The sequence below is a fragment of the Otolemur garnettii genome, unplaced genomic scaffold, assembly GCF_000181295.1.
Source record: "Otolemur garnettii isolate 467f Iridium unplaced genomic scaffold, OtoGar3 scaffold00047, whole genome shotgun sequence".
Taxonomy (NCBI): domain Eukaryota; kingdom Metazoa; phylum Chordata; class Mammalia; order Primates; family Galagidae; genus Otolemur; species Otolemur garnettii.
In genome coordinates this window covers 4953119-4972717 of record NW_003852442.1, presented here as the reverse complement: position 1 = coordinate 4972717, position 19599 = coordinate 4953119, and positions in this window count along the sequence as shown.

Here is a 19599-nt window from a genome sequence, read left to right as displayed (position 1 = left end):
AGCAGGAAGGGTCTGACCCACACCAGCACACTGGTTTCCTAGGGCTTCCATAAAGGGTTCCCCTAAGAGGTAGCTTAAAACAACAGAAATTTATTCTCTCCCATTTTGGAGGCCAGGAATCCTAAATCAAGCTGTCAGCTGGCTGTGCTCTGTCTGAGAGCGCTGAGGAACTACCCTGTTCACCTGGAGGTGTCAGCAACTCTAATTTCTGTCTCCACCCCCAAATCCTTTGTGTCTTTGCCTTCTCTTCTCTTCTTCTAAGGACACCAATCATTGGGTTTAGGGACCCCCTAATCCAGTATGACCTTATGTAATTACAACTACAACTACCCAATTTCCAAATAAGGTCAATTATATTCTGAGGTTCTGGATGGACATAAATTCTTAAAAAGATACTGACCAACCAGCTACAATGTGAAACAGGCTTGTTCTGCCTTTCCATTGCCAATACATGTAGCTGAAGCCTTTATTTCATACTCAAATATATGAGGCTTCAATGCATTCAAAGTCTCAGTCAGATTTTTCCCAACTGGTAAATTCTCACTATACAAATCTTAGAGAAACACTCTGATCCCCAAACTTCAGTGTTGATGCTGAAATTATGCTGAGTGTCAAAATTACATCAAACAACTGAAGTTATTTCCACCAGAAAAATGTGATTATTTCCCTTTGATTTACGTGGCATTCCCCCCACCCCACTCCCATAAAAGCTGACTTTGAAATCCCTGTGGGCATTGGACAACTAGAGGCAGGCTGCGATTTCAATGGGAAAGAAAACTTTCATTATATTTGATACTGCATTTTGCTCTCCTTGATTTAAATGTTATAATTGGATTGGTGAGGTATTTATTAGGAACTCCGTGTCTTTCTTTTTTCCCCCAACTGCTTGAAGGGTGTCTCTTAATTTGCTTCTCCTCTCTGGACTTCTGAGAAGTGGCTGTGAGGTATTATTCCCTACAAAACTCATTTCTTTCAAACATTTATTTAAGGGTATCATTTTCTTAATAATTCTTAGGATAATTCAGAATAATTTCCACCACCACTGCAATTTTTAACTTCAATGAAATGTATGTCACCTCCCAGCACAGTCCATGACCAAAAGCCCATCAGAAAAGGTGAATTGTTCAGTAGTAATTACAGTGGAAAGATCTTTGGCCCCTGGGACCTCAATGACTCCAGCTCTACCAATGACTAGCCCAGGACAAGCCTGCCTGCCTCAGTTTACCCAAAGCTAATATAAGTATATCGTGTTTATTGAGTGTCCTCAAAACTTTAAAACTTCTGGTTCACCTAAACCTTAACCTAAAAGGAAAAAAAAAAAAAAAAAAAAACAGATGAAAAACTCATCAGCTCAGTCAGTGGCTGCCTGTGGAGAGGGGAGGGGATTAACTGTAAAGACATCTCAGGGAAGTCTCCAGGGTGATGGAAGTGTTTTTCATCTTCTTTGAGGTGGTGGTTATGTGGAATAATCCACTCATCAAAATTCATCAAACTATACCCCTCAACTACACACATCTTAGTAGATATAATTCTGCCTCAATGTTGATTAAAAAGCTGTCTGCTTTTATCAAAGGAATTGGGTCAAAATATGTGAAAACCAATAAACTAATGTTTTCAAGTAGTGGTATGGCCGGAGTATCTGAGTGTTTAGATTTGAGGACTAAACTTGCTGAAAAGGGCATTTTTGTCTAGTGGCTGGACATGTGCTCAGAGATCACTTATTCCCAAATTTGAATGGAGAACTTCCAGTGACTTATTAAGTCCAGCCTTCATTTCTTCTTTCTCAGTAGCCAGCCTAGTTTATATTCTACTCATTCACTCATTGAATTTTTATTGAGTATATGACGTTTCAGAAACTACGCTAAGCAACTAAAACTCCTCATTAAATTCTTTGATATACTGGCACAACTACAAAGCTACTGTCATTTACAGGAGTTAAAAATTGTATTAAAAAGAGCCTACATTTTCCAAGGGCTTTAAAAAAAATTGGTAATTTAAAAAAATGTTTATTGCAAAATCAAAGTAAATCAAATACGTTCGGACTGATAACCGAGGCCACTGTCCTGTGCAGTTTTAAGTCCCTTCCCTTTTCTTTGAGACATAATATTCTGGATCCAAATCAGGGGCCATCCTGCCTTCTTCTCATCATTCTGTGTTTTATGGTGGCTGGATTTTCTAGCTTCTCTTACCAGAGTGTGAACACCTCTTCATTTTTGTCTACAGAGGAAACTGCTTTGTTCTCTCGAAAATCATATGACTGACTCTGCTTCCCTTTTTACTTGGGTTACCAGGAAGCTCAGAACCAAACATGCTGCCTCCTCAGAGGAACTGTGTGCAAGTGTTGGGCATCGCTCATGCCTTACAGGTATTCCCTAGTCTTGACCTCCTTCTTAAATGTACAATTGCACGGTTACCTTACTTTTATTTTTTGGCTACTTTTAAGCAATTATTTTAATTCCATATCCCAGAAATCACCTTTGGAAATAGGCCAAGTATTAATAAATTAATGAAATCATTAAGTCTATCATTTCTCTAACATATTAGCTGGTATAGTGCAGGGGCTCAATAAATATCTCCCAGAATTTCTGCATTCCTCACTGTTCTCATGAAAAGATAAGCTCTTCCACTTATGTTCTTTTACTACCTATCAGAGGGGGTTTCTTAGAATTAGATATTCATGTTATTTCTCCCCTTCTTTTTGGGACATCTTGACTTGGCTATCTCATTGTAGCCTGAGTTTAAATATACTTAAGTGAAGACATTTGAAACATTTTTCACAAAGAAGCATGACCAAACCAATGTCCCTATCATAAGTTATCCCGTTCCCTTCCCCTCTTGTTCCTTATAGCTGACAAGCCTGGAAAATGATGATGTAACAAAAGGAGGTTGGGCTTTGGAGTTAGACAATAAGGGACTGAATTCCAGTTATGATTCTTACAGTGAGTGGACAAGTGACTTGGATGAAGGAATAACTTCTTCCAGCCTTTGCTTTCTTACCCAAGAGAAGATAACAAGTTCCTTACCTTATAAAGACTAAATAAGAATCCCATGTAACTCACAGGACATAATGTCTGGCACAGAACAAATTATTCAGTAATTCTTACTTGAATGGATGGATGGATGGATGGATGAATGGATGGATGGATGGGTGGATATGTGGATGGTGAACGGACAAATGATGGATGGATGAATGGATGGGTGGATGATAGATGGATAGATGGATCATTAGGTGGACGATGGAGGGTGAATGGTTGGATGATGAATGGATATAGCGTAAGACTATCCCCTCAGACAGGGCAATGCCGTGCATTAGAGGTAAACATGTTTTCTATATTTTCTTGCCAGAGTTTGGAGGGGACAAGATTGCCAAAACCTCTTTTCCCCTGGACACAAAGCTGTGACTTTTGTGAATGACTCATAAGAATGCACACATTCACACACACACACACACCGTGTAGTTACTACTCTGTTTCTCATGGGGTACCCAATTCTGTACTAGCGGTCACCACATTTCCCCTCTTGAAGTATAATCATTTGCAAGTATATACAGCATTTCTTACACCTCAGAAAAAAAAAAAAAACACAGAGGATGGCTGGGAATGGCATCACCTTCATCTACATTTTCAAACACACATCATAACTAGAAGGTAGGTTAACATTCTATTAATTCATTTTTAAACTAAAAATTTCAAGTAGGAGGAAAAGAAGCAGAAGATCTTGATGCCTACCAAAATTTCTTAAAGTATTGCTTTTTATTTTATTTTTTATCCTGAAAAATAACCAAAAAAAAAACACAAGGCAACATGAAATCTGGAATTTCAGAATATTATTTTTTTCTCTGTCCCCGTGCTCCTCCCCTAAGTGGAGGAGCAACGAGGTAATGAGGGCTTTTCTGCTGCGAGGTGGCAATTTGAAGAATTTTATGTATTTTGTGTGGCTGGTTTGTCCTTGTCCCTTAGTCACGGGAGAGGGGGGAAGTTTGTCAAAGGAGGAAGATTAAAAAGGCCACAGAGAAAAGGGACCCGTTGTTCCTAGGGGAAGAGTCTTCTGGTCACCAGTTTTTCCGGAAGCTCTTGCTTCCTGTCCAAACCCTGGTGCTGGGACAAACAGCCACTCCCACGGTGCAGGGATCTGAGACAGAGGAGACCTCAAGGCCTGAGAGATTCACAGCTGAGTGGAGTTGGCCCTGGGGCCTGACAGTCACCCAGAGCCTGTTAAATGTTGCCAAGATGGTCAGCAAGACCAGTAATGTGAGACTGCTGGGGTCCATGCCTTGTATCCTTGTGACCAAGCTATCCCTTGGAGAGCTGGGAGGCCTGAGGACATGAAGACATGGGGACAGAGCACCAGGGAAAAGTGTGCTCATGAGAAAGAAGAAAGTCACCACACAGTAGTTCCTGGAACACGGGGAACTCAGGCCAGGGCAGATAACATCTACATCCCCAACACAAGGAGAATCCATAGAAAGAGGAGTGGGCCAAGGAGAAAGGAAGAGAAGAGTGAGAGACAGAGCAGAAGAAGGGGAAAGCCTGCCATCCCATCAGCAGTGCAGAAGTGTTCCCTTCCCTCCACATCCACAGGAACATTTGCACTAGAATGTTTATTGCAGCTCAGATCACAACTGCCAAGACATGGAATCAACCCAAGTGCTCATCAACCCATGAACGGATAAACAAACTATGGTAGATGTACACCCTGGAGTACTACTCATCCATAAGAAAAGATGCAGACTTTACACTTTGTTTCTACCTTGATGGAGTTGACAAACATTCTTCTTAGTAAAGTATCACAAGAATGAAAAAACAAGTATCCAATGTACTCAATACTATAATACAAAACCAATATGTAAATAGCTACACCCTCACATGAAAGAAAAACACAAATATAGTCTAGCAAGGGAGATGGGATGGGGAGGAGGGGGGGGTCGAGGCAGAGGGAAGAGAGGAGGAGGGAGATTGGGAGGGGAGGAGGGAAGGAAGGAGGGCAATTGGCGGGATCTCACCTAAGGTGCACAATGTGAGGGTGTTTGGCATGCTCCCTGGGTGAAGGGTTCAAGCACAACTTGAACTTTACCCTAGAAATGAAAAATAAGGTAACCCAAACATCTGTACTCTCATATTAATCTGAAATTTAAAAAAAAAGAAGGGGAAAGGAGTAAAGGAGGAGGAATAGGAGGAATAGGAGGAAAGAAGAGGGAAGAGGAGCTTCATCATTTTTTTTCCAGGCTACAGGGAAGAATTTTTCTCCTGCTTAGCATTATTCAGTCCTCAAAGTGATAAATGCATTAAGAAGATTCTTAAAGTTGGACTAATGATAGGTCCTTTCTTTGCATTACATTTTCAGGAGGTTCCTTCTTCAGCCTCATTTTTAATGCTAAGGAAGCCCAGTCTCAGCAAAGTGGAGGGTCTTGGGTTCCTTTGCCTCTGGATTTTTGCTTCCTGAGTGAAGGATCCAGGGTGTCAACGGAGAGCTGCACCCATCACCAATATATGTCTTAGTGCCTCTGACGAGCAAAGCAGCTGCTGAAGGCCCCAGCCCAGTGCCCATAAGGAATGAGGGTCTTTGGAATGGGACACTGGAATCACAACACGCAAAGGGAATGTGGAGAAGGCATGAAGCCAGAAAGGCCTGCAGAAGACAAACAAGACAGATGGTGAAGTGTGGGACCCAGAAGAGGGACCTCAGACAAAGGCCAGGAAGAGGATCCAGATGAAGCTTCTAGCTGTGGGTCCCCAGGCAGGGGCTGGATGGTGCTTGGTCTAGGCACGATTCATGTTGTACATGGTGCACCTGGAGGTGCATGGGTCACTGGGGACACACTATGGGAAGGGTCAATGAGGGAATCAATTTGTTGCAGCCGAGAGTGAAGAGAGAGGTGGAGGAGATCTAAATTGCAGCCAGACCACAAAGAGCTCCATGGGTTGTAATAAGACATTAGGAAAGAAGTATGGAGAACCCCCCCAACAGCTGAAAATAGACCTTCCACTTGATCCTGCATAATCCCATTACTAGGTATCTACCTAGAAGAAAAAAAAATCATTTTGCCACAAGGATATTTGAGTTCACATGTTTATAGCAGCTCAATGCACAACTGCAAGGATGTGGAAACAACCCAAGTGCCTGCCAACCCATGAATGGATACGTACCGTGGCATACGTACACCACAAAATACTATTCGGTCATAAAAGATGGAGAATTTGCATCTTATGTGTTTACCTGGATAGAGTTGAAGAACATTCTTCTTAGTAAGATATCACAAGAATATAAAATACGTATCCTATGTACTCAATACTAATTTGAAACTGGTAGATGAACAACTACAGGCCCATAAGAGAGAATAGCACAATTAAATGTGGGGGGAGGGGGAAAGGAGGAACTCAGAACAAGCTGCAGAACAAGCTCCTACCTAATGGGTACAACGTAGGGGTATAGGGCACACTTTCTCGTGAAGGACTCAAATACAACTCGGACTTTTCCTAACAAATGCAAACAATGTAACCTAACTACGTATACCCTTATATCTGAAATTAACAAAAAGAAATTTGGAATTTATTTTTAGTGAGAAAGGGTGTTGCTGAAGTGTTCAGAGCACAGCGTTGCCAATATTGGGCAGTGTTGGGGCATATCTGTGCCTCATGCTCAACCTTTATATAAAGCTGAAACTGCTCTAATAAATAAAATCTATAATAATATCCATCTTTCTATGCATCTACCCGTCTATGCCGCATGCATCATTAGAGTTTTATTAAAACACACACACACACACATATTTCATTAACTTCTCCGCACTCTGCTTTGCTATTTGACAATGTATTTGGAAAATCTCTGTGAGTCATCTGATAAGCACATGAGTTGTTACACCACAAGCTGCCTCATCTCATTTTGTTTGGAATTCATAAACTTTTTTTTGTTGATACCTGCATGTTTCTGTTACAAACACATAGAACATATGTAACTGGTATTACCTAAATAAAAATTAGACGTAGATTTAACACAAATCTCATTCTTTGTACATGGGGGTAACGGTGTGTTTGGAGATGGCTACTGTCATCCAGGTGTAAGAGAGTGATGGGATGAACCAGAGGAGGAGGGAGGAGGGAAGAGGGAAGAGGGAAGCAGGTCCAGATTCATGGCAGAAATAAGGGCAGAACAGAGTCTCCACCCAGGGGAAGGGAGACACAGCTTTGGGGCAGCTCTTAGAAGAGAAGGCTGCTAGCCCTCAGCCACTGTGCAGGGGGTTTCTCCCCCGCCCCTCATTCCAACTTGCCTCCACCTGGGGAAGTTGCCACACATGGGCTGTCTCAGCAGCTCTCATGCTCTCTGGCTTCCTGTTGGGTTTAGCCAATAGGGAGCTGTGGCTGGAGTAGGGGAGCAGAATGAAATGGGGGGATGTTTATTTCCCTGACTCTTCCCCCCCGCAGCAGGGTCTCTGATCAACAGCTTCCTCTAAGGCCTTTGTCTGTGCTGGTGCTAGACCCTTTTCCCAGCTGGCCCCTTGCCTGGAATGTGACAGCTCACCGCTGCTGCCAGCCCCAGGATGCTACACCCAAGGGGCTACCTCTCATCTTCTATGAAAGCTCCTCAGATCACCCCCAAGTGAGCCCTTTCTAGCCAGCACTCAAGAGATATGATCCCACCACAACCCACTTCCCTATCACATACAGACTTAAAACAAATTATATATACACATCCCACATACAACACCAAGGGACACAATCTTGTACAAAAAAATGAAAACTCGGATGAAGCTGGAACACACTATGGTATGTAAAGAAGCCAGGCCAGAAGGGTGACATACTGTATGATTCCATTTATTTGCAACATCCAGAAGAGGCCCATATAGAGAGATAGAAAGCAGGTGGATGGTTGCCAGGGAAAGGAGGAATGGCCGGTGACCATTCATGGCCACACGGTTTCCTTTGGGGTGATGGAAAAATGTCTGGGAACTAGACAGAGGTGAGGTCTGCCTGACATCTAGAATGTGCTAAAGACCAGTGCATTGTATACTTTAAACTAGATAATTACGGGATGGGAACTTCACCTCAATTAAAAAAGAAACAACTGAAATTCCCAATAGCTGCTGCCTTAACCTTGACATTTACATCTTTAAGTGTCCCCTTTGGGGCTGGGTAGCACTGCTGGAGTTACTTGGATTTTCTGCTGCCTTGGTGTAACCATTTCCGAGACCTGGTGGTAACATGCTCAGCCCCCCTGGCGTTCTCAGTAGAAACCGAATAAAAATAGGACACTTCTTTGCAAAGGAAAAAGGGAGGCATGAACCACGCAGGTCTCTAAGAAAAAGAACGACCTCCAGGCTGGGGCTCTGCTGGGAGGGAGGAGGCAGTGAGGGAGGAAATTCACACAGCACAGCACACTGGCCTGGTCCAGCCCCTGCAGCCCAGGGACGGAGGAGAAGCCTTTTGTCTCTCCCTTCTCTGCCTCCTGCTTTGCCAGGAGGGCTCGAATGTTTACACAGCTTGGCTGGCAGGCGAGCTGGCAGCAGGGCCCTGGCTGGATGGAATGCAGGGCTCTGCTGGGGCTCTGAGACCTGCCCCAAAGAGGCCTTCTCCTGTCTTCCCACCCATCTTCCCCTTCCTGGCTAGAGTTGGCCGGGTCTGGGCCAGCGCAGAGCAGGAAAGACCTGGGGATATTGGCCAATGCCTCCGTTACCTTGGCCCGCATGTGTAATTCATTCTCTGTGGGGGCCCCGGGGGCTGGCATGGCAGTTGCCTGGCCCTTGACTTCTCTGGGGATGTGTGCTTTTTTAGGCCTCGGTTTTGAGATCATCCCACTCTCTTCCGCAGAGGAACCAAACCTATGTTTTGTTTCTCAGGTTCCGATGAGTCTCTTCTTTTCAATGCCTGTCTTGTATCTACGTAGGGGTAAGAGGCCAGTTGGCAGAGATCTGCATCCAGAATTCATGGAGTGACTTGGTAGGAAGGGAGTAACAGAACACCCTGGGAAAGAGTCCAGCAGCTGAAAGGAAGTGGAGAGAACCCTGAACTCACAGGGAACTGGGGACCTCCTCGCTTGCCTGCTGCGCCCACATCTCTTTGGACATGGCAGAGAAGTTAGAAGTGAAGTCTCTGGAACCCGTTTAGTAAGGCAGCTCTACCCCTGACCCACTCTGTGGTCTTAGGGCAGCTATTGAGTCTCAATGTGCCTCGGTTTTCTCATCTGTAAGATGGGTGTAACAATTGTGCTTACCTCCCATGTTGCTCGTTGAGTTAAAACGCACAGAAGAATGCTTAGCAGCACTTTGGCCCCCAGAATAGAGTTCAATAAATCTTAACTATTCTTACTGGGAATTTTCTTCCCTCCTCTTGAGGTTTCCATGTCCATATGTGGAAAATGAGGCTATTAGAAGAGAACATTTCCATGGAGCTTTCTAATTGCCACGCTGGGTAATTCTAGAGTATTAATAAGGTTTTCTAACTGGTCCCTGGAGGTGGGGCATCTCCCAACAGTCTATTGACTGTCACCGCCACCCTTCAGAGCCACCTATGGGCTAGAGCCGCACTTCACTTATCTGATGTATTGGGTCCCAGGCTGGAAGGTTCTGCTACATCTGCACTGACCATTCAGAAAGCTACAGATGGAAGCAACATGCCCACAGGCACACAGCAGGGGACAGCTTCAAGGGCCTGTGACCTGTGCTGTCACAGGGGACAGTATACCATAAAGTCTCTGACCATGAAATATTCTGCTGCTGCCATCTTGAAATTTTGATAATTTTTGAACAAGAGGCCCCAAATTTTCATCATTCCCTGGGCCCTGGACACTGGATAGCCAGTCATTCCCGCGTGCCGTTGCACTTCCCAAGGTCACCACTGTCCCATCTGCACAAGTGTGTATGTGCCTGCATGTGGTTGGGGCAGGGAGAGATTGTTTTGAATTTTAAGTTGCTGTAGGTAAGAAGATGCCTCTATCAGCACTGGTTGCAGAAAAGAAGTGCGGCTAATTACAAGTAGGCTCCAAACCTGGCCTGCCCCACCAGGCAGACAGAGCCCGCCCCACAGCCGCAGCCACAGCGGCTGGGAGACCAGAAAGCAACCAACAAGCTGACTCATGAAAATCTCCAGCACACAAGTCGGGGTAGTGATTTTTCTCTGCCTTACTTCTGTGTCTCTTGCCTATGATGTATGAATTGCCTTATTTACCTTTTCTCTCCAAACCGTCTCCTTTATTATTTTTATTAATGTCATGCCAACTCTGAAAAGGTGTTTCCTTTTCAAGAAAAAAAAGAAAGAAAGAAAAGAGAAAACAACCCCCCAACACTTTGTTCTCATAGCAGAGAGATTTTTTTTTTTTTGCACTTTTTGGCTGGGGCTGGGTTTGAACTTGCCATCTCCAGTATATGGGGCCAGCGTCCCACTGCTTTAAGCCACAGGCACTGCCCCATACTGTTTTTTAATGGTAATATTTGTGTCCGTATGTATGCATGTGCATCTGTGTGCATGCGGGGGGGGGGGGTAGGAGGAAGGGAGATGGAGAGAAGCTGTTTTACGTGAAAGTCCAGAATCTGAATGTAAACAGTAGCAAGTACAGGTCATTATTACAGAAAGGTCCAGATCAGCCAGGAAAGTTTGATTATCTTTACTGACAATGAAAACATCACCACATTTAGCCCATTTTAATTTCAGAAATAAGGGAGCTCTAGAATGCATTGAGAGCCGAGAGAGGTGCAGTGCAGTGTTATAAGAGAAGCATGTTACTGGGTCCCTGACAGTTAGCTGCTGCCCTCACTGCTATGTCTGTGCTCATCCTGGCTGTTTACTGCACGGTCAGCACTGGGCCTTCATTAGGCCATGCACTCTGCAAAGTCCCCTGTGAGATCAGTGTCCCAGTGTACAGAGGATGAAACTGAGGCTTAGGGGAATTCAGCAAACTTGGTCACGGCTAGCACACCCCACACAAGAGGCAACATTGGAATCCAGATCTATTATCCTGAGAGCTCAAAGGCAGAAGCCCTAACAGTGCCTTGGCCTGTATCTGTAAACATGAGCCACCTTAAACTGCAGCAAAGACACAGGCACAGACTGATACTTGACCACAGACTGATGGTCTGTTATAAACTCGAAGTCTCAGGGGACAAAGAGATTTGAGAAGTGGTTGTTCTAATCTAACTTGTCACTTGAGGCATGAATTTCTCCTCCTCCCAAGTCCCCTGCTATAGATTCTTGTTGTTCCCTGTGATGGAGAACTCATTATCTGTCCAGGCAGCCTCTTCCATAACCCCACAGCTCTTTGAGAATGTCTGTCCGTCCTTACCTTAAAAGACAGATGTTTTCTCCTCTACACCTTACTCAGCTCCAAGCCAGACGGACAAGAATGGGAAAACCTTCACATTCAGGGCAAGTTCCACCCAGCCTCCCAGACCGTCACTATCTTAAGGCAGGGGAGCATCTTTTAATTTCTCAGTGGTTTTTTTCCACCAGCCAGTTTCCAGACAATTTTCAAACCAGTTAAAGGTACTGGTCTCTGCTTGAAGAAAATGAAATCTTCTGGCTTTGAACATTTGCATATAACCTCTGGAGGGACTGGGGTCCATTCATAGCAGGGAATCAAACTCTACTTTCTCTCCAGATGGGACATGATCAAGAGCTCCTGAAGTTAAAGACAGTCGGGCTTCAGAATCCAGAGGCATCTCCAGGTGTTCTGGGAGCGGAGCAAATGGCTCCACCTGGACGCCCAGCTCAGCATGCACGGCGCCTCCTGCCAGAGAAGAAACCTCAGGAGCAGTGGGGAGAGCTCTTCAAGGATCCCGGGAAGGCGAGGGCGTGCCATTTATGAAAACATCTGTTTCATAGCTCCCAGACCATCCATATTGGAATGTGAAGAAAATAATGGTAAAAACATCATAAAGAAACAAATGTGCCCAAGTCAGTTTTTGTGGCAGGAAAAAAAGAATGTGGGTTTGTGTGCATTGATTTCATTCTTCCAAACAATGAGGATGGATGATTGTGCACCCCCCAGGGCCAGATCTCTGGGCTGCACAACGCCAGGGCTCTCCGCACCTGCTATCCAAACTTTAGATGCACTCGGCATCCATCCAGGTGGCCACAGGTGTCAAGCAGCTGGAAAGGGGGACTGACCCTAGTGCATAGGTGCTGCCCTCTCCCGAGACCACGCATGGGGCTGCAGAGCTCTGCCCAGAGGGACTGCTTTTCACTCACCCCTCACCCCCCTGCATAAGGGTGCTTGTAAGGACTAGCAGCAACAGTGCACGCACGTGCGCACACTGGCACTTGGGTGTGCAAATTCACACTCTTTCACTCTGGACTTCATCAGGGTAAAGAATAGGCCAGGCCCCTACAGCTTGGGCAGCAGCCTCTTTCTTATGCAGGTGTCCACACTGGGACACCGAATGTTCAGCAAAGCAGCAGCTTAGAGACAGCACAGATGGAGGTTTCAGAGCCAGGAAAATATGATTTCAAATCTTGCTTCTGCAACTGATGAGCTATGTGGCTAGTACCAAGCTCCCCAATTGCAGCATAAATATAACACAAGACAGTCACCTCCTGGAGCTAACTTCCTATGCCATTCATTACTGGAGCGTAGGAGAGGCTCAATGAAACCAAGCTTTTTGGAAGTTACTTTGCCATTGGAGGCCAATGCACAGAGACAATCTAGCAAGATGGTTGTGAGCACAATAGCCTGGGACACGAATCCCAGTTTTACATTTGAGCAGTGTGAGATCTCAGGCAACTGAACCGTCCTGTGCCTCAGTTTCCTAACCTGTAAAATGGGAGACAATAAGAACACCCAACTCATGAGCTTGCTGCAGGGAACAAATGAAATGAATGCTTGTAAATGCTTAGCTTAGAACCTGGTGTGTGGGTTGCCTTCAGCGTACACTAGCTAATCATACTGCTTTCCCATCCCGGCACGAGCTAGTGTCTCTTCCGTGGGGTGGGTCGTGCCTTAAGCAAACTGTCCTGGTTGTAAAAAACCCCAGTCTTTCTTGGCACCTCGTATCTCTCCCAGGCAGGTAAAAGCACAACAATAAATCCTCATCAAACGGAAGAATGGAATCGATGAAAAGAACACCTTCCCCCCCGCCCCACGCCACGAAAGTGGAACATTTGATATTTGTTTTCTACGTTTATTTGAGCCTTCCTTCTCCTACATTTTAGTAAGTTTAATGTCTGAAATTTTTAGCAGTTGTTTTCAGATAAATCACAGTCGACGAGCTTCCTGGCCCAATTCACAGGACTTTTTCATTGAGAAGGGGAAGTAAGCCCTTCCCGCTTGTTCAAGAAAAAAAGCACATGTATTCTCATTGTCTATTCTCTGTGGTGCCACTGGGAAGGGACCTGGGACACACAGCTTGTCAGACAGCGCCGTTACCTATCATTCAAATGGGTATTGCAATTATTTTAAACATGAATTGCTAGTTAACTTTTTTTGTTTTTGGTGAGGGAGAGTTTGTAGGTATAGTTTCACGAATAACAGCTTTGCAAAGATAAGCTTGCCTAAAAATGCTAAAAAAGCATTCAGAGTGTGGCTGCGAACACAGTGTGTCCACGTGAGAACTGAGGCCATATCAGCTTGTGCTCAGGAGCACCGATTTTCCTAAGTGTTTCTCTGCCTGGTACCAGCACCTCTGTTTTATTCCAGCAGAATGATTGAAAATTCAGGCTCTCAAGACAGAGAAATCTGGGTTTGGAGCTCAGATTTATAACTCCTCCGGCCATTCCCTGTCTACCCCTACCACCCCCAATCTCTGTGGTTCTCTGCCCAGTTCTGTGTCCAAGGAGGCTGTCATAGCTGATGAGATCAACCAGGCCTGGACTCCAGTGCCTTCTGGAGGCTGGCTAGGTTTGACCAACACAGGGAACCGGGGGAGGCAGCCAGATGAAAGTGTGTTTGGGTGCAGTTTCTCCTGGGTCCCTCCCCAATGGACACATGTTTGTAGTAGCCACTTTCCTCTATTCAACTTCTCTTCTTCCTCTAACTCAGTGGTTCTCAACCATCCTAATGCCGCAGCCTTTTAATATAGTTCCTGTGGGCCGCACCCACAGGTTGAGAACCGCTGCCCTAACTTGATGGCTCCTTTGTTAATTTTCCAACATCATTCTGCTCAAGTGAGCATAAAAGATGCTTCGGACTGGCTACAATATCACCTTGCCAATGACATCACCTCTCCAAGCGCAGCTCCCACCTTTGTAAACGGGCAGAAAGAGCACAGACCTTATTCAGATGTGAAGATCCAGGGAGAGGATGCCTCCAATGTTAGGGCCTGGCACAGAGTTTGTCACGCTCAATAAATGGCAACTGTCTTCTGTCATCATTGTTGTCATCGGCTTACACTAGGAGGCCACTGACCCTCACCCCTCCTTCCCAGTCATTGTCTGTGATGCTGATTGATGCCATGGTCAAAATACAGATGGTGCCTGACTTACGAGTTTTTGACTTGATGATGGTATGGAAGCAATAGATACATAATAGTAGAAATCATACTTTGAGTACCCACATGTCCATTCTGTTTTTCACTTTCAGTACGGAATCCAATAAATTACATGAGCTGTTCAACACTTTATTATAAAACAAGCTTTCTGTTTGGTGATTTTGCCCAAGTCCAGGCTAACATAAGTGATCTGAGCACATGTAAGGTGGGCTAGGCTAAGTATATTAAATGCATTTTCAACTTACAACAGTTTCAATTTACAATGGGTTTATTGGGAGGGAACCTCACCGCAAGTTAAGCAGCATCTGTATTTATTTCCCGGGTCTCCTCCTCCCAGGCATGGGATACCCTTGGGCATGAGCATGAGGCCTTCCTTGCTCAATGAGGCCTGGGTGGAAGTCACATCTGTCCCTTCTAGAAGGAAGCTTTCAGAGCTAGTATTTGTGTCACCAGGTTCTTCCTCCCTGCCAGCCACAGTGAGCTCAGAAATGAGATGGAGGCTCTACCAGCTAATGTCTCTCAGTGACAATGATGACCACAGCCCCTCTGCTAACTCACACTGCACATGCTACTTGGACAAAGTTCAAGTCATTTTTTGATGTCCCCCAGCTAAGATGAATGACCACAGGAATGCTGAAGGTCTTGGTTCAAGTTGCCCAAATCTCAGCTCTCAAGGAGTTCTCTTCACCTCTACTCATGACTGGAGCCAGAAACTGGAGAGGCAGAGCAGTTGGGGCCTACCCTGCCATAGAAGCATGAAGGAGGATGGCCACTTACCAGGGCCAGCCTAGGCTTCTCCCAGAGAAGTGGCCATAGAGGGTCCAGTGCTGGGATTTAGAGCGAGTTTTACAATGTTCCTGGTTGAATACATTTCCCTAGGACTGACTCCCTAGGATTGTCACTTCCTCTGTTCTAGGGATGCTTAGAAGAAGAAATATCAATTTTAGTTTGATTTCTGAGTTCCCACAGCAGGGGCAGAGCAGGGCAACTACAAGGTACTATGATAAGTGATTCACAAATCTACTTTCTTTCAAATGTCCTCACAACAACAAGGCAAGGGAAGTATTACTATCCCAGTCTAGGAAGTGGCTGACTGAGGCTCAGGAGTTAAGGAAACTTCCGAAGGTCCCAAAGCTGAGTAATAGGCTGGGTGTGGTGCCTCACGCCTGTAATCCTAGTGCTCTGGAAGGCCTAGGTGGGTGGATTGCTTGAGCTCAGGAGTTTGAAACTTGCCTGAGCAAGAGTGAGACCCCGAGAAAAACTAGCTGGGCACTGTGGTGGGCACCTGTAGTCCCAGCTACTCAGAAGACTGAGGCAGGAGGATCACTGGAGCCCCTGTAGTCCCCGCTACCCAGAAGACTGAGGCAGGAGGATCACTCGAGCCCAAGAGCTTGAGGTTGCTGTGAGCTAGGATGAAGCCGCTGCAATCTGCTCAGGGCTATAATAGAGTGAGACTCTGTCTCAAAACTGTAATAATAAAATAATTAATAAATAAAAATAAGTGCAAAAGTAGTGTAATAGATGTAGCTATAATTAATAAAATATGTGATTTTTTTAGTTGACATTTATCATATGTTTACTTTGTTCCCAAAACTGTTCAGGCTTTCTGTGGTTTAGTTTATTGATGATGTGCCTTTGAAATGTGCCTATGAAGACCACATTTTTATTACTACTATCAGTAGCATTTTATTATCATCAGTAGATAAGGAAACCAATTTAAATCCTGGTCTCATTGTCTAAGGTCGGCTCCACCATGTGGCATTTCCCAAACTGTGTCCCATGGGACTCTAGACGGAACCTACTTGGGAACAAGGACAGAGTTAAGGTCTGTGGCCTGGTTCTAGGCCCTGCCTTAAGGCAGCTACACCTCTATACTGACAGTAATAATTAAAATGTGGTCTGTTAATACTAATGCTACTAATAATTAATACTAATAATAATACTAAGTATTAATAGCACTAATTAGTACTACTGATAGTAATAAAAATGTGGTCTTCATAGGCACATTTCAAGGGCACATCATGGATAAACGAATCCAGAGAAAGCCTTAATTTTTGGAATAAAGTAAACATTTTATTTAGCTTTGTTATTTCTTCTTAAAATTTCTTTTTTTTTTTTTTTTTTTTTTTTTTGAGACAGAGCCTCAAGCTGTCCCCCTGGGCAGAGTGCCGTGGCATTACAGCTCACAGCAACCCCCAACTCCTGGGCTCAAGCGAGTCTCTTGCCTCCGCCTCCCAAGTAGCTGGGACCACAGGCGCCCGCCACAACGCCCGGCTATTTTTGGGTTGCAGCCGTCATTGTTGTTTGGCGGGTCCGGGCTGGGGATTCGAACCCGCCACCTTAGGTGTACGTGGCTGGCGCCTTAGCCGGTTGAGCTATAGGCGCCGAGCCTTAAAATTTCTTTAAACTGAATTTTGCATGGCTAGGGAAAGGCTGCTACCGTTGATACCCAACCTTCTCTAATTCTGTGAATGAAACCCCCAGATTTCTTTCTCCAGGGCCATGGAATTGCTCTTGCTTCCTGTTTCAGCTATTTCGCATCCACTGGTACCAGGCATTTACTTACTGAATGCTGCAGAATTTATAACCATGGAGGTCTGATTTCTAATCTTGACAACCTGCTCTAAGCCCACATAGGCCCAGTTTCCCCTGGTAAGTGAGACAGACCAACTATTCCCATCAGGCTTTGGTCCAGAATCACCAAAAAAGTACTTGACTGGGACAGGTCTGGAGACAGAGTTGCCAATGATGGCTGTGCATACCGTGGCTCGTTCACGCACACACTTTCCCACTGTACTGGCTCACATGATTGCCCACTTTCTTACCTTGGGCTGCTCACCCAGACATACTTTAAATAACTTAAACAACAAAGTTGAAATAAGTGATCATTCCAGCCTTTCAAATCCAATCCATCCCTAAGACTTAGGGCTCTTTTTCCAGTGGGGGTTTGGGTGGTCTCTTTATTTGTACTTTAACAACGAAGTTGGAGCTCCACAGACATACCCACAATAGGGACCATGGGAAGGGCCTTTTTGCTAGGACCCACGACTCTTTTCTATTGTCTGGGAACTCAATAGAGGCTGCTTTCTCTAACTATCACACATATAAAACACTAAAACACTGAGAATAATGCCCGGCACACAATAGGTGCTTTACAAGTCTTAGCTAACATTATTAACTCTATTACATATGCAAGAACTCTAAACTCCTGGACATGGAAGACACCCTTATCTATCCCATATGTGGGTATGATAATAATATTACTAATAACATTACTAATGCCTTGTGGTTATACTCAGCTTTCCAAAGTCCTTCACACCTATTATGTTGCTTGATCCTCACAGCTTCTCTGTGGACTCCTCCCTGGGCAAGGACCAGAGGAGTCTGATGACTTGCCCAAGCATATACAGCATAAACTGGCATACTTGGAGCTGTTTCCTAGAATTCATAAAACCCAGAAACAACCAAGTGACCTCCTCAGAGGCATGAATAGATAAAGGAACTCCACAGACGGGGTATAAGGCATTCCAAGCTCTGAAGACAGGTGTGGCATGCTGGCATACCTTGGAGAGAGGCGAGGTCAGCTCTGCCCATGATGAATAGAGAGCATATGGGCTCTGCCACTTGCTTTGTCTGAACAGGATGTTACAGGGTGTCTCCTAGACCAGGGAGAGCTATTCCCAAGATTCCCCAGTGCCCACCTTCAAGCACGAGTGAGACATTTGCCATCTCTGGCTCCTCTGGACAACTGTCATCTCTGAAGCAATACGCTTTGGCCTCTCTTGCCTCTTGCTCTCCCTCCCTATCTGCTGCAATACAAAACCCAGTTCCTTATCACTTGTTGTTGCTAACCATCCACTGGCCCTTGGGGACCAGGAGACAGAGAACAACCCGGGTGGCCTGGCAGGGGTCCAAGCCAGGCGACACTGCTCTCGTATACCTGAGTTTCCTACTGTGGTTTGTGCCGCTGTAATTGTGCTGGTTCACACTTCCTGTCCTGACCCAGGGGCTGGTGTGATGCTAACTTCCTCCTGGACTCTGTGTTTATAGCACAGGTAGCCAGCTGTGGTCCTGTGACCTGCCACCAAGTGGGTAAAGAAACTAGAGCCCTGGAACCTCCTGACAGCTCGCCCATCCTGAGTGGGCCCTCCTGGCCCAGCCATGTGTCATCCATCCCCAAGAGCCTGCCTTTCCCAGTGCTGGCCCGCTACTTCTGGAAGGGTCCCGTGTCTGTGCAGCTGAGCTGGGCTGGAGGGGATGCTGAAGGCCTATGCTAGAGAGACAAAACTGCACTGAACAAATACCCCAATTAGTGTCATAAAGAGCTGCCCAGGCCTCTTCTGGGTTCTGACAAATGCCTGCTAACTGTTCTCCTGACTTCCCCTCTTGCCAACCACTCCTACCTTCCAATTCCAGCTCCACCTAGTAGCTGGGTGGATCTTATAATCAGATCAAGTCACACTCCCAATCTAAGCCCTTTACTGGTCTCCAGTCCTTCCAAGAAATAAAACTCAAGTTCTTACATGGTTTAGGAGACTCTTCAGTACCCAGGCTCTGCCTCCTTGCCACAGGCATGCTGAGGTCCTTCCTATGTCTAGGAGCCATCCCAGGGCAGCCCAGGAGCTCTAATGATCCCCAACTTCATTCCCTCCATACCTTAGCCCTCCTCCTGCTGAGTCCCCAAGAGTCCTGAAACCTGGATAAATGCATGAAAATGGTTTCACTTAAACTTACTGATTTACTGGCTAGTGGGTGCTCCCCAATGCTGGCCAACTGAGAGAAAACACTGTTCCTGGCACTCACAGAGTAGGACAGAGAGCTGTCAGATCTGGTTCACACGCAAACCCTGTTCTTGGGTGGTCTTGGGCCTTGTTTCCCTACCTGCTGGAACTTCTTTTTGTACCTAGAAGCAAGAGCACGACACTCAGGGCACCCAACTGCTGCGAAGGTCACTATCGTTCCTCAGGAACAATGCATATTGTAGCACATTGACGGTCTCTAGCCATGCACGTGGGACCCTGCTTAGCAATTTTTCTGCTCATTTCATTTCATCCTTATAACACCCCGAGGAAGCAGGTGTCATCATCACCATCCGATTATAGACAAATAAACTGAGGCTTGGGGAGTATAAGTAACTCACCCAAGAACATTTAGTTAGGAGTGCTGAGACCTGACGAGATTCAGAGAGA